This window comes from Saccopteryx bilineata, chromosome 6, assembly GCF_036850765.1.
Source record: "Saccopteryx bilineata isolate mSacBil1 chromosome 6, mSacBil1_pri_phased_curated, whole genome shotgun sequence".
Taxonomy (NCBI): domain Eukaryota; kingdom Metazoa; phylum Chordata; class Mammalia; order Chiroptera; family Emballonuridae; genus Saccopteryx; species Saccopteryx bilineata.
Genome location: NC_089495.1, coordinates 342790 through 355420, shown reverse-complemented (window position 1 = coordinate 355420; position 12631 = coordinate 342790). Strand labels below are relative to the sequence as shown.

At 62.0% G+C, this 12631-nt stretch overlaps 1 protein-coding gene across 2 annotated transcripts in view; it reads right to left on the bottom strand.

Moving 5' to 3' along the window:
* DLGAP2 (DLG associated protein 2) overlaps window positions 1-12631 on the bottom strand; it is a 464829-nt gene that overhangs the window by 326587 nt on the left and 125611 nt on the right. Inside the window, exon 1 of one of the 2 annotated variants that reach the window (XM_066237266.1) lies at window positions 9768-9835. The exons of the other annotated variant lie outside the window; for it this stretch is intronic. The gene's annotated coding sequence lies outside the window, so the exon portion shown is untranslated. Of the gene's footprint in view, window positions 1-9767; window positions 9836-12631 lie in introns of those variants that run through there. 2 annotated transcript variants of the gene reach the window in all.

The following is a 12631-nucleotide window of genomic DNA, read 5'->3' as shown; positions in this document are numbered from 1 at the left end:
ACCCCCGCACCGTTCCCACACAGACACGCTCCGCCCTGCCCGGCGGGACACACGCACCGTTCCCACACAGACGCGCCCCGCCCTGCCCGGTGGGACGCACGCACCGTTCCCACACAGACACGCTCCGCCCTCCCCGCCGGGACGCACGCACCGTTCCCACACAGACACGCTCCGCCCTTCCGCCGGGACACACGCACCGTTCCCACACAGACACGCTCCGCCCTCCCCGCCAGGACACACGCACCGTTCCCACACAGACACGCTCCGCCCTGCCCGGCGGGACACACGCACCGTTCCCACACAGACACGCTCCGCCCTGCCCGCCGGGACCCCGGCCAGTCCCGTAACAGGGTGACACTGGAAACCCCGTCGTGCCCAGCAGAACACGCCAGGTGGGCGGAGTGCGTTCCGGGTTATTTTTAGTAAGAACCTGTCCTGTCCTCTCTGAGCAGCACGCAGCGGGCACGTCGGCTCCGTGTGGTGTGTTCCTCAGAGGCAGGCCGGCAGCCTCCCCGACACGGCCCCTCACAGGCGGAGTGCAGGCTCGGGGACAGGAGGAGGCGTCCACCCAGCGGCCGCACCACGGGAAAACGGCACGCTCCCAAAACAAAGCTAATGAGGGCACCGACGTCCAAGTTTTAAGATCAGTCTCACGTTTGAGGACAGAAACTTCAGCAAGTCAAGTGGACACCAGAACGTGTCAGGGGCTCGTGGTGACAATGGAGAATCTGTGAGTGACATGGATGAAGAATTAATGGACGGGAAGCTGGCCGCCCTCTTCAAAGACGACGCCAGAACCCCCCACGCGGGGGAAATAAACAGGAAGGGGCAATGGGAGGGGCAGTGCGTACTCCTCCGACCCTCACTCCCCTTCTGCAGCTGAGGCCGGGCGGCAGGGCCTCCTGTCTGCACTGACCACGCCAGGGGCAGGGACACAGCAGGAGCCGGGGGTGGGGACTCATGGCCCAGACACAGCGTCAGGAAAACTCAGGCCTGAACTGCATGGTTCCCGGCAGCGCTGACGGGCTCGGTCACATGCCAGTGACACGCCACACAGCAAGGACACGTCTCCATGGGTGGACACAGCCGTCTGCGCACACCACTGCCTCACTTGACTGCCAGGACCACACCAGAAAGCTCACTGCTTCCTCAACAGTGACTAAGGATGCTCCTCTCACCAAATAAACATTGAGTCACCCACGTGCACATGGAGGTGAATTAAATTCAAATAAACTAGCACAATAAATCAAAATCACACACACACACACACCTAGAGCCTGTCCTGAGCAGTCAGACAATAGTCACAAATGCTTTAAAGAAAGACGAACCTTACAAATGGGGACCGGTGATGCACTGTGGGGGAAGGAGGCGGGACCGGGGGCCCCGTGACGGGAGGGACAGAAGCCCCAGAGCAGCTGTGGAAGGCACTGGACGTGGACAGCAGCCTGGGCAGCGTGGGCCAAAGCAACGTCCAGCAGCAAACGCTTTGCTGACTTGATCCCGGGAAGCTGAGCTCTGCCTGTGGACACAGGGACACACCGGCCGGAGAGGATGGTCACTGTGGAGAAGGCAGGGGTGTCCGCAGCGTGGTGGCTGGTGTCGGCCTGCTCTGGGCTCGAGTGGAAGGCTGGTACTGTGCTCACCCTCAGGAGAAGGCTGCTGGGTCCCCCAAGAGCACAGCCCTGCAATCGGCACAGACCAGCCTGGAGTCCGGCACAAAGCTCGCCCCACTATGCTCAGAGCCTGGGACAGTCCATCCACTGGGCACCCAGCCAGAGCCCAGCCACATGGCCACTCCCAGGCCCCCAAGTGACATCCTGACACCAAATCTCACCCTGTGGACATCAGCTGAATCGTTGAGGGCCATGGATTGAGCCTCTGGTGCTGACCAGCAGGTCAGTAGTGGGGGGCACGCTCTGGGGCCTGGCGACGAGGACACGGGGTCCCAGACCCACCGCCCCCCACCCGGGAACACGGTGTCTCCTGCATGCACAGCGCTTCCTCGGGTAACGAGGACACGTGGGTCCCAGACCCACCGCCCCCACCCTGGAACACGGTGTCTCCTGTGTGCACAGCCCTTCCTCGGGCGACGAGGACACGAGGGTCCCACCCTGGAACACGGTGTCTCCTGCGTGCACAGCCCTTCCTTGGGCGACGAGGACACGAGGGTCCCACCCTGGAACACGGTGTCTCCTGCGTGCACAGCCCTTCCTCAGGTGACGAGGACACGGGGTCCCAGACCCACCGCCCCCACCCTGGAACACAGTGTCTCCTGTGTGCACAGCCCTTCCTCGGGTGACGAGGACACGTGGGTCCCACCCTGGAACACGGTGTCTCCTGCGTGCACAGCCCTTCCTCGGGCGACGAGGACACGGGGTCCCAGACCCACCGCCCCCACCCTGGAACACAGTGTCTCCTGTGTGCACAGCCCTTCCTCGGGTGACGAGGACACGTGGGTCCCACCCTGGAACACGGTGTCTCCTGCGTGCACAGCCCTTCCTCGGGCGACGAGGACACGGGGTCCCAGACCCACCGCCCCCACCCTGGAACACGGTGTCTCCTGCACGCACAGCCCTTCCTCGGGCGACGAGGACACGGGGTCCCAGACCCACCGCCCCCACCCTGGAACACGGTGTCTCCTGCGCGCACAGCCCTTCCTCGGGTGACGAGGACACGTGGGTCCCAGACCCACCGCCCCCACCCTGGAACATGGTGTCTCCTGCGCGCACAGCCCTTCCTCGGGTGACGAGGACACGTGGGTCCCAGACCCACCACCCCCCTTCCTGGAACACGGTGTCTCCTGCGTGCACGGCCCTTCCTCGGGTGACAAGGACACGAGGGTCCCACCCTGGAACACGGTGTCTCCTGCGTGCATGGCCCTTCCTCGGGTGACGAGGACACGAGGGTCCCACCCTGGAACACGGTGTCTCCTGTGTGCACGGCCCTTCCTCGGGTGACGAGGACACGAGGGTCCCACCCTGGAACACGGTGTCTCCTGCATACACAGCTCTTCCTCAGGGCACAGCCCTCTTCACCCACTGAGTCTGCTGAGGGGATTTTAAAGGACATCTTTGCTTTTCCATAAATGGGGGAAATTTTAAAATAACACAGCTGCCCCTTTTTAAACTGGGTTCCTGTTCAGAACATGAGCAAACACTGGAGCTCAAAACCCCAGGCTGTCCTCTGCTGTGCACGCAGCACACCTGGGCACACAGCTGGAGGTCCCGCCTCTTCACCGCAGGTCACAGGTCCCGGCTGGCGTGATGACTCGCACAGCAGAAGGTAGGTCCCTCTGCAGCCGTTACATGAACCCCACCACCACCCACACCAGGGGTCGGGAACCTTTCTGGCTGAGAGAGCCATGAACGCCACATATTTTAAAATGTAATTCCGTGAGAGCCATACAACGACCCGTGTACCTTGGGCATTATCCAATAAAAATTTGGTGTTGTCCCGGAGGACAGCTGTGATGGCTCCAGCCACCTGCAGCCATGAACATGAGCGGTAGGAAATGAATGGATTATAATACATGAGAATGTCTTATATTTTTAACAATATTATTTTTTTATTAAAGATTTGTCTGCGGGCCAGATGCAGCCATTAAAAGAGCCACATCTGGCTCACGAGCCATAGGTTCCTGACCCCTGAGCCACACCATGGAGCCCACTGGACCTGCCGGGCTGGGCTGATCCTGGGCTCAGCTCAGGGGCAGCCCCTGCCTGTGGGTCTCTGTCTAAAGGCCCCGGCCGTGACGCTGGCCCTTCCCCAGCCGTGGGCAGCAGTGAGGAGGAAGACACAGCCTCTCTGGGGAGCCCCAGAGCCACCCCCACTCGCCACCTCCCTCCTGCAAGAGCTAGGAAACATCCGTGAGGAACCACAGCAAAGCCCAGGATGGGGCTCTGGGAACAGTGGAAACCGAAGATGTGGACGAGGCCTCACACCTTCTCCGACTTCCCTGACGAGCGGTTTCAGGAAGCAGCTTCGTGGCTCGGGAAGAATTCTGGAACGTGTCAGATAGACACATTCCCAACCCGAGAAGAAAACATTTTGCAAAGCTTACGGTGGGTGTGTTGTGCTCTGGTCCGAAACCTCTTTCTTCCTGCCCGCTAAAATGTTGGGGGTAGGGGCCGCCTGGCAGCGGCCCTCGGGACATCGCTGCCAAATCAGAAGCACTTGCGCGCTGTGCCCGAGGCCAGCGCCTGGTGCTCAGCAGCCCCGTGACCGCCAGCAGTCTTCCCATGCTCGTCACATCTGTGAACTTACAGTAGCACAGTCCTCAGAAAGTTCCCGGTGTGACGTGCCTGCACCTTCCCAGCACGGTGCTGGAAGAAATGTCAGCCCAGGGTGAAGGGCCATCCTGCCCCCAAGAAGTCAGAGTCAGAGGCGCGAAAACCAAGCCCAGGTTCTCTCTTCCTGTGTCGGCACCATCGAGACGGCCGACCTCGCAGGCTGAGAGGCCAGGATGCGAGGGGGGTTGGGAGGGGACGCTGGCCCCTCTCTGCCGACCCTGCACACTGTCCCTGCGGCCAGGTTTTGACCTGCCAGTGTCACTGTCCCGTCTGTTCAGGTCCACTCAGCCTAAGGCGGGCTCTGCCTCAGCAAACACAGTTTAGGACCAGCCCCACCTCCAAAGGCTCTGCCTCAGCAAACACAGTTTAGGACCAGCCCCACCTCCAAAGGCTCTGCCTCAGCAAACACAGTTTAGGACCAGCCCCACCTCCAAAGGCTTGTGCCTCAGCAAACACAGTTTAGGACCAGCCCCACCTCCAAAGGCTCTGCCTCAGCAAACACAGTTTAGGACCAGCCCCACCTCCAAAGGCTCTGCCTCAACACACACAGTTTAGGACCAGCCCCACCTCCAAAGGCTCTGCCTCAGCAAACACAGTTTAGGACCAGCCCCACCTCCAAAGGTTTCTCTCTCCCAGCACATCCTCTTGGCTACAGCCAGTGTGCCCCCCGGGGATCCCACCCTCATCACTGAGCAACAAGATGTTTCCTTCTGTTACCAGAACTTGACTTCCATCATGTACATCCTTGAAATGCTTCCAAGGTCGGGTCGAGCGAAGGCACCAGGCAGCCAAGCGTGTGACAGCCACTGGGCTCACCAAGTTCGACTGCACTGACTGGCTCCTTCCTCTGCCTTAGAAAGAGGAGCCTCCCTTTCTCGGACCACAGACAAGCCCAGAGGGTAGCATGAGGCCCTGGGGAATGCTCCAAGGCAAGGACGTCTGGGGGGCCTGGTTCCCGCAGTGGGCTCTGTGCTCTGAGCCCGGCTCACCTGTGTCCCGGCCACGGCTTCCTGGAATCACAGGAAGACCCAGCACAGAAGCCGTGGAACCACCACTGTGCCCAGCGATGGCGCCTCAGGCCACACGGCCACGCATCCACACGTGGACTTCCTCGCGCGCCTACGACCAGGGCACGTCAGCACGCTAGTTCGCAGCAGCTCCAGCCCAGCCCCCTCCTGGGCCCGAGACTGCGGGCGGGAGAGCAGGAACTCTCCACAGGCCCACCTCAGCGGCCAGGCCAAACCCAGGGCAGGAGGCAGGCGCGAGGCTGCAAGAGTGGGAGCCGGGTGTCACGCAGGTGTGGCCGTGCCATGCTGTCACCACAAGGCCACGGGCCTCCGCGGGTCCCCTGAGAGGAGCAAAGTGGACATCGCATGTGACCAGGAAGAGCCACACACGGAGGTCCCGGTGGAACCCTGCAGGATGTAGTCAGCTCCCCCTCCTGCTCAGGGAGTTGTTGCAGGGGTCCCCACACACCCTGTGCACACCGAGGACAGCATGGTGATGGTGGGTTGCCTGTCACCCACCCTGTACGAGTGACAAGCAGACTCAGGTCCTTAATCGAGTGGTGTCATGAGCACTGGCTGCGAATACACACACAGAGAGCCCAGGCTGGGGACAGCTCCCGGGGACACAAGATATGGGACCAGGGCCCGTCCCTGCCACGGTTCTCAGGAATGAGCACTGGCTGCGAATACACACACAGAGAGCCCAGGCTGGGGACAGCTCCCGGGGACACAAGGTCTGGGACCAGGGCCCGTCCCTGCCACGGTTTTCAGGAGTGAGCTCAGGAACGTGCCACGCTGACCTCCCACTGACCATAGACGTGTTCGACTTCTACAAACCCGAGGAACCAGAGAAGGGTTTTGGGGGTGCTAGAGAGACCACAGTTCTGATGCACGGCCCCATGAAACTATTCGGGGACTTGGATGATTCCAGTTCTGTCTCTGAACAATCATGTAATCAGTGAGGGCAGCCGAGCTGCAGGTGCACAGCGACCCCTGAAGTGTCTGTGAGCAGAGAGACCCATGAAGAGGCAAGCCCGGGTGCTCATCGGACCCTGCACCACAGGAGCATGCCCCCACCCCACCCCACCCCGCACGGCCCAGGCGAACAAGGAGCATCCTGACTCGTGGGGCCCCACGCGCTGGAAGCCCAACTCCTCAGCCACCACTTAGAAAGCAAAGTGTTTTTGGTGCTTGTGTGATAAATACCAGAAATGGAAGATTCCTACCTAAATATGTTGCTTTCAACCCTGCTGAATGCAGTGCACACTTAACAAATACATGTGGACAGTAACAGGGTTTCATAATCGCTATTCTTAAATAGAAATGCTGTGTGACTTTTCCCCAATGCAAGTCATTTGAAAAATTCTAATTTCACTCCCAGTTATTATCCTGGAATAATCACGAATAAAACAATGACCCAGGGATCAAACTCCCGCCAGCTGCTGCATCTCTGAAATCAACTCTCCGACTTAGAGCTCTAGGCACAATCTCGGTGGGTGCGTCCGTGTGCCGAGACCGAAAGACAAGTAGCTTAGTGTGTAAATGGGAGCGTGTGTGCAGGAAGTCACAGCCTGTGGAGGGGTCATTCAGGAGCCCCTGCACACGCTGTGCGGAGCTGACTGGTTCTCTCTCCAGACCTGCAGGCCCAGGAAACGGGGACCGCACCGCGCCCAGTGCCTCTCGGACACGTGCAGGCCCAGGAAACGGGGACCGCACCACGCCCAGTGCCTCTCGGACACGTGCAGGCCCAGGAAACGGGGACCGCACCGCGCCCAGGGCCTCTCGGACACGTGCAGGCCCAGGAAACGGGGACGGCACCGCGCCCAGTGCCTCTCGGACACGTGCAGGCCCAGGAAACGGGGACCGCACCGCGCCCAGTGCCTCTCGGACACGTGCAGGCCCAGGAAACGGGGACCGCACCGCGCCCAGGGCCTCTCGGACACGTGCAGGCCCAGGAAACGGGGACCGCACCGCGCCCAGTGCCTCTCGGACACGTGCAGGCCCAGGAAACGGGGACCGCACCGCGCCCAGTGCCTCTCGGACACGTGCCGGCCGAGGAAACGGGGACCGCACCGCGCCCAGGGCCTCTCGGACACGTGCCGGCCGAGGAAACGGGGACCGCACCGCGCCCAGTGCCTCTCGGACATGTGCCGGCCGAGGAAACGGGGACCGCACCGTGCCCAGTGCCTCTCGGACACGTGCAGGCCCAGGAAACGGGGACCGCACCGCGCCCAGTGCCTCTCGGACACGTGCAGGCCCAGGAAACGGGGACCGCACCGCGCCCAGGGCCTCTCGGACACGTGCCGGCTGCCGCCCCTCAGTCTCCCTTCACGGAGCCTCCCAGGGCAGGTTCTCTACGTGGGGTGCGTGATGGTGACACGTGTGTGTGCATTTGCATGTGACAGGACCATGTGCGTGTCTGTATGCACATGTGTGCATCTGTGTGCACCTGCGTGCGATCACGGTTTTCTTCCTAGCGAGCAGGTGTGCCCTGGCAGCGGCCGGGGTGCAGAGGACGGAAGCTGCCCTTGATTTTCTCCCACGAGCGGCGGAGCCCAGCCACATGCCCAGCACGCAGTGTCCCCGTTCAGCCTGTGCTGACACTGTGTTTTTAGAGAACGCCAGTCTAATGCCCTGACGTCAAGACACTCGGTTAAAGGGAAGAAAGCTCTGAGTTGGTGGCGTTTCCTCAGAACACCGAGTGCTGGAGGCCGCTCCCTGCTTCCGGGAGGTCGGAGTGCAGCGCGCCGACTGCTTCCAGGTGGACTGTGAGCCATCAGCTGCCTGTCACTGTCACAGCTAAAAGATGGTGAGCGCCCTCACGGCCGTATTTCCACCTGGGACACTGGACTGGACCTCACTAACTTCAGGGCTTCGCTTGTTTGACCATAAATAAACTGAAGTGACTTTAAAAAAAAAAAGTCGTTCCTTGAATGAGTGCTAGGGATTGATGAGAACTGAACCCAGAAGGGAGGAACCGCCCGCTCAGGGCGGGCGTCTGCTCGTCCCCAGGCCGAGACCTGTCCCCCATACGGCAACTCTGGGGGCGCCTGCGTGGAGCCCCGAGAAGGCCCCTGCGCCCCAGCTGGGCCTCTGCGGATCCTGCCCGGTGACGGCCTCTGCAGTGGTCACACTGGAGGTCGGAAGCCCTGGGCGAGCACTTGTTGCTGAGTGAAGCTGGTTCCGTGGAGAGAGGTGCCACAGACTGCCAGAGGCCACAGAACCCCCCCTCTGACACCAGCCTCCCTGTGGACATGCATCCAAGCTTTGGGGACAGAATTATGAATGAAATTGTCAACAGTCACCTAAAAATGGACAAACCAGGAGCATCCTCTTGGACATGCTCAGTGCGGCGCAGAGCGTAACATCGACATCTGTAACGGGAGCTTGCAGCCAGCCATCACCCAGCTGCGGAGCCCCTGCCAACCCTCACAGACATCCCCTTTCACCACAAAGGGGCTCGCCACCACCATTCAGAAGACCGCGCTACCGCACAGGTGAAGCAGATGAGAGAAAATGTCAGCGTGGCAGCAGGCAGACCAGCCCCAGCAGAGACCTGGCTTCCCCTTTGATGGGCTGCTCGCTGCAAAGTTCCCTGCTGACAAAGGCCCGGAGGGTCAGTGGCCCCCGGGGGCTCTCGGGGACCCCATCAAAGCCTGCGCGTCCCAGAGCATGCTCACCCAAAGCTTCAGCAACGCCCTCGGCACCTCAAACGCTGTCACCTCCGACAGGCAGAGGAACTGCTCATCAGCACCGAACAGCAGCAGAGTCTCTGCCTTCTGAAGAGCCTTTCGGTTTCCAAGGCATAAAAGCAGGCGGCACTTCCCAGAGCCTCACACAGAACGCCTCCCTTCCCCTCCCTCCCTCCCCGCAGGCCAGCCGGCACAGGGCGAGGGCCTGACCTCTGCCAGCAGGCACCACACGGGGAGCTGCGGGCGGTTTCTCTCTTCTCCCATGGCCTGCAGCTCGCCTACAAAACGCAGGCTTCAGAACTGCGGCCCCCACTCACTCCCTCCCTGGGGACGCTGCCCCGCGCCCAGCCCTGCTTCTCCGCTGCAATCGGGGAGCCCGATCAGCTCTCGCATTGCAAACTGCTGGGGCCTTTCGTGCTCAAAGGAGTAAGGGTTCCCCAGAGAAGGAACTTGTCTCCTTAGAACGAGAGCAGAGCAGTTTCGACTGCTGTGCACACCCACCCCCAAATCCTCCATGGCAACCGCGAGGCTCCCAGGAGGCCAGTCATTCCGCCCCCCGGCTGCTGCCTGGAGGTCTGTGGGGAGACGCGTCTCTCATTCACGAGGGCAGAGCAGCCTTTGGCTCAGAGGACAGCGAGCACCACGGGGCAAAGCCGGGGCTGGGGGCGCTGCCCGGGGGTCAGGACTGGGGTGCAGCCACCCACTGCCTACCTGATGCCGCCGGCTGCCCGGGTGGAGCGCCCGCCAGAGGAAAGTGAGCAATGAGTCACGGCACTTACCCAGGCAGCAGGGCTGGTGCAGGCTCTCAGCAGCCGCACGCCCGAGGGGCGTTGGGCGTCTCAGCACCCCGGCAGCCGTGCGCTCCGAGGGCAGTGAGGACTCGTGGCGAGCGAGTGGCAGCAGCCTGTGCGTGCAGGGAGCGGGTCAGCCTGCACGGACGCGCGTGCACAGGGCTCTGCCAGCCCCGGGACTGCAGCACAGCGGCACAGGCTTGCGATGCATGTCCCATATATCCCGGCACTACGGAAAACGTGGACCTGGAGCACGCTCCATGTGGACACGGGGCCCCTGCGCCCGAGCAGGGGCGGGCAGCCAGGCTCCCCGCAGAGCGGGCGTGCAGCCGCGGCCGGACTGCCCGCAGCGTCCCCCCCAGGACAGCGGCCAGAGAGCAGGGCCCCGCTCCTGTTTCTCCAGACAAACGTGTCCGTAATCTCATTTCACCACCGATCCCTGCTGAGGCGGGAGCCGCCCAGAGTGATGATATCATTTGCTCCCGCACCATAAATGGGCAACTTCCTAGGGAGCGTCACCGTGCTGACGACAAGACCAGGCTGTGTGTGTGAGAGAGAGGCAGGCAGGTGCCCGGGCCATCCAGCCGGGCCGTGACTCCGAGGTCTGAAAAGTTACAGGCAGAGAGGAAAGCTCTCCACCTACGGGCCCCTTCAGCCCCCAGACAGCTCCACCTCGGGAGGGAGAGCAGAGGGAGGTCAGGCTGGTGCCTGCCACAAGCCCCTGCCCTGCCCACTGATGCGCCTTCTGCTGACCACACAGGTCGGGGCACGTGGACACTGTGACCCCAGCCCTCTCCACCCACGGCCACGGCCACACCCCTCACTCTCCAAAAGACTTGGTTGGAGGGAGGGATCCAAACCAGGGAACACGAGACCCCGCAACTCAGGAAGCAGCGCTGGCCCTGGCCCTTCTCCAAGTGGACGTGGGGGGAGGCGGGGGCCCCGGGTCAGCTCTCAGACGCAGCGTCAGCATCACCTGCACCACAAGGAAAGACACCCCAAGTCTCTGCGTGGACAGAAAGGGGGTGCTCGAGAAATTTTCATCAACACGATCTTCTAAACGTCGCCGCCACTGCCCCAGCGACCTGCGCAGCTCACGCTGAAAGGCGATCGTGGGCTCACTCACCGTCAGCGAGACTGGCGGCGAGTGAAGACGGGGTTCCCCAACCTGTCCTGTCCATCACGGGACAGCGCCTCTGCAGACCAACCTGGATGCTCTGAGCGGTCTCGTCTCCACCAGCTCAAGTCCCCTGGGAGGGTGCCCGGCGCAGAATAGTGTCACAAGCTTAGACCCGTGTGGGCCCACGATGCGAGCGTCCCCTTCCTCGAGGGCGATGTCTGAGTTGGCATCAGAGAGCAGCCCCCGGCCTGAGTGCAGGTGGGGACAGAGACCTGGAGCTCACAGGCTCTCGGGAGGCAGCCCGCTCGCCACCTCGCTGAGGGGCAGGGTCCCTCCTTCTGTGGGGCTACACCTGTAACACCTGAGTGGGTGGACAGGGCCCCCCAAATTTACACCCACCTGGAAACTCAGATGTCATCTCACCCAGAAATAGGGTCTTTGCAGATAGTTAAGGACCCCGAGATGCAACTGTGGTGGAGGGGGTGGGCCCTCAAGACAGTGACATCCCAATGGGGGGGCACAGAGGCACACAGGGGAGGCTGTGTGGTGACAGGCCTCCGGCCTAGAAACAGCCCCCACGGTGTTCCTATCGTCCAGCCCTGCTCGCTCATCATGCCCAGAAGGGCTTTTCTGGTGTACAGAACAGAGGTTCCTAATTTCCTCTCAGAGGTGGACTTACGAAATGAAGACACAAGCCCTGGTCAGTGACTCAGTGGCCACGACCTGCTTCCAAGCACATTTCACCTGCAGGGCAGACAGAGGTGGGCGCGGTCATCAAGGGAGACTGTAGCCGACCGTCAAGCAGGCTGGGTGCCGAGGCGCGGTCCTTAAACAGCACATCACGATGGGCTGAGTGGGACCCGCCCACGCTGACCCCAGTGTTTGTCAGGAATGGCCAAAACCTCTCCTTTGGAGCCACATGATGACAGGCTGAATACCCGCCCCCAGGCGAGGACAGGGACCCTCACCAGCCAGGGGCCTCCCACTCCATCCCCCTCCTCTTCACCAGCGCACGCCCGTCTCTGCCGAGTGCACACCATCCTCGGCTTGTCCCTGAGCTGAATACCCACCCCCAGGCGAGGACAGAAGGATAGAACGAGCCTCAGGGACCCTCACCAGCCAGGGGCCTCCACCTCCATCCCCCTCCTCTTCACCAGCGCACGCCCGTCTCTGCCGAGTGCACACCGTCGTGGAGCTACCCAAGATCAAAGAACAACTGAGCAGGGGACCTCAGAAGTCCATCCGAGATCCGGGCGGGCAAAGACATCGGAGCTCAGCCACACTGCTGACGTCTGGTGCGTGGTTGTGCTGCGTCCAGGGGACCCGTGGGGACACAGACAACAGATGGTTTATGACAGGAACCGGCTCACGAGATGTGGGATCCGGAAGTCTCCTCGTCTGCTGGCTCCAAGTGGGAGACCTGGGAGACCGGGTCCTCGGGTCCAGCTTCCCGAGAACAGGGGGGGGCGTGTCCGGGGGAGTAGCAGGTGGGCGCCCAGCGCAGGAGGGGGTCAGTTCCGCCCTCCCCACCCGATGCTCCAGGGACTGGTGACGCCTCCCTGTGGGGAGTCCACCTGCTCACTCAGTGCACAGATGAAACACTGCCCTCGTGGACGCCCCGGACACAGTGCTGGCCAGCTCTCTGGCCTCCCAGTCAGCCTGACACAACTGCCCCAGACCTGTTCTCACGGTACACGGCAGCAGCAACCTGCTCGTGAAGCAACATCCCACT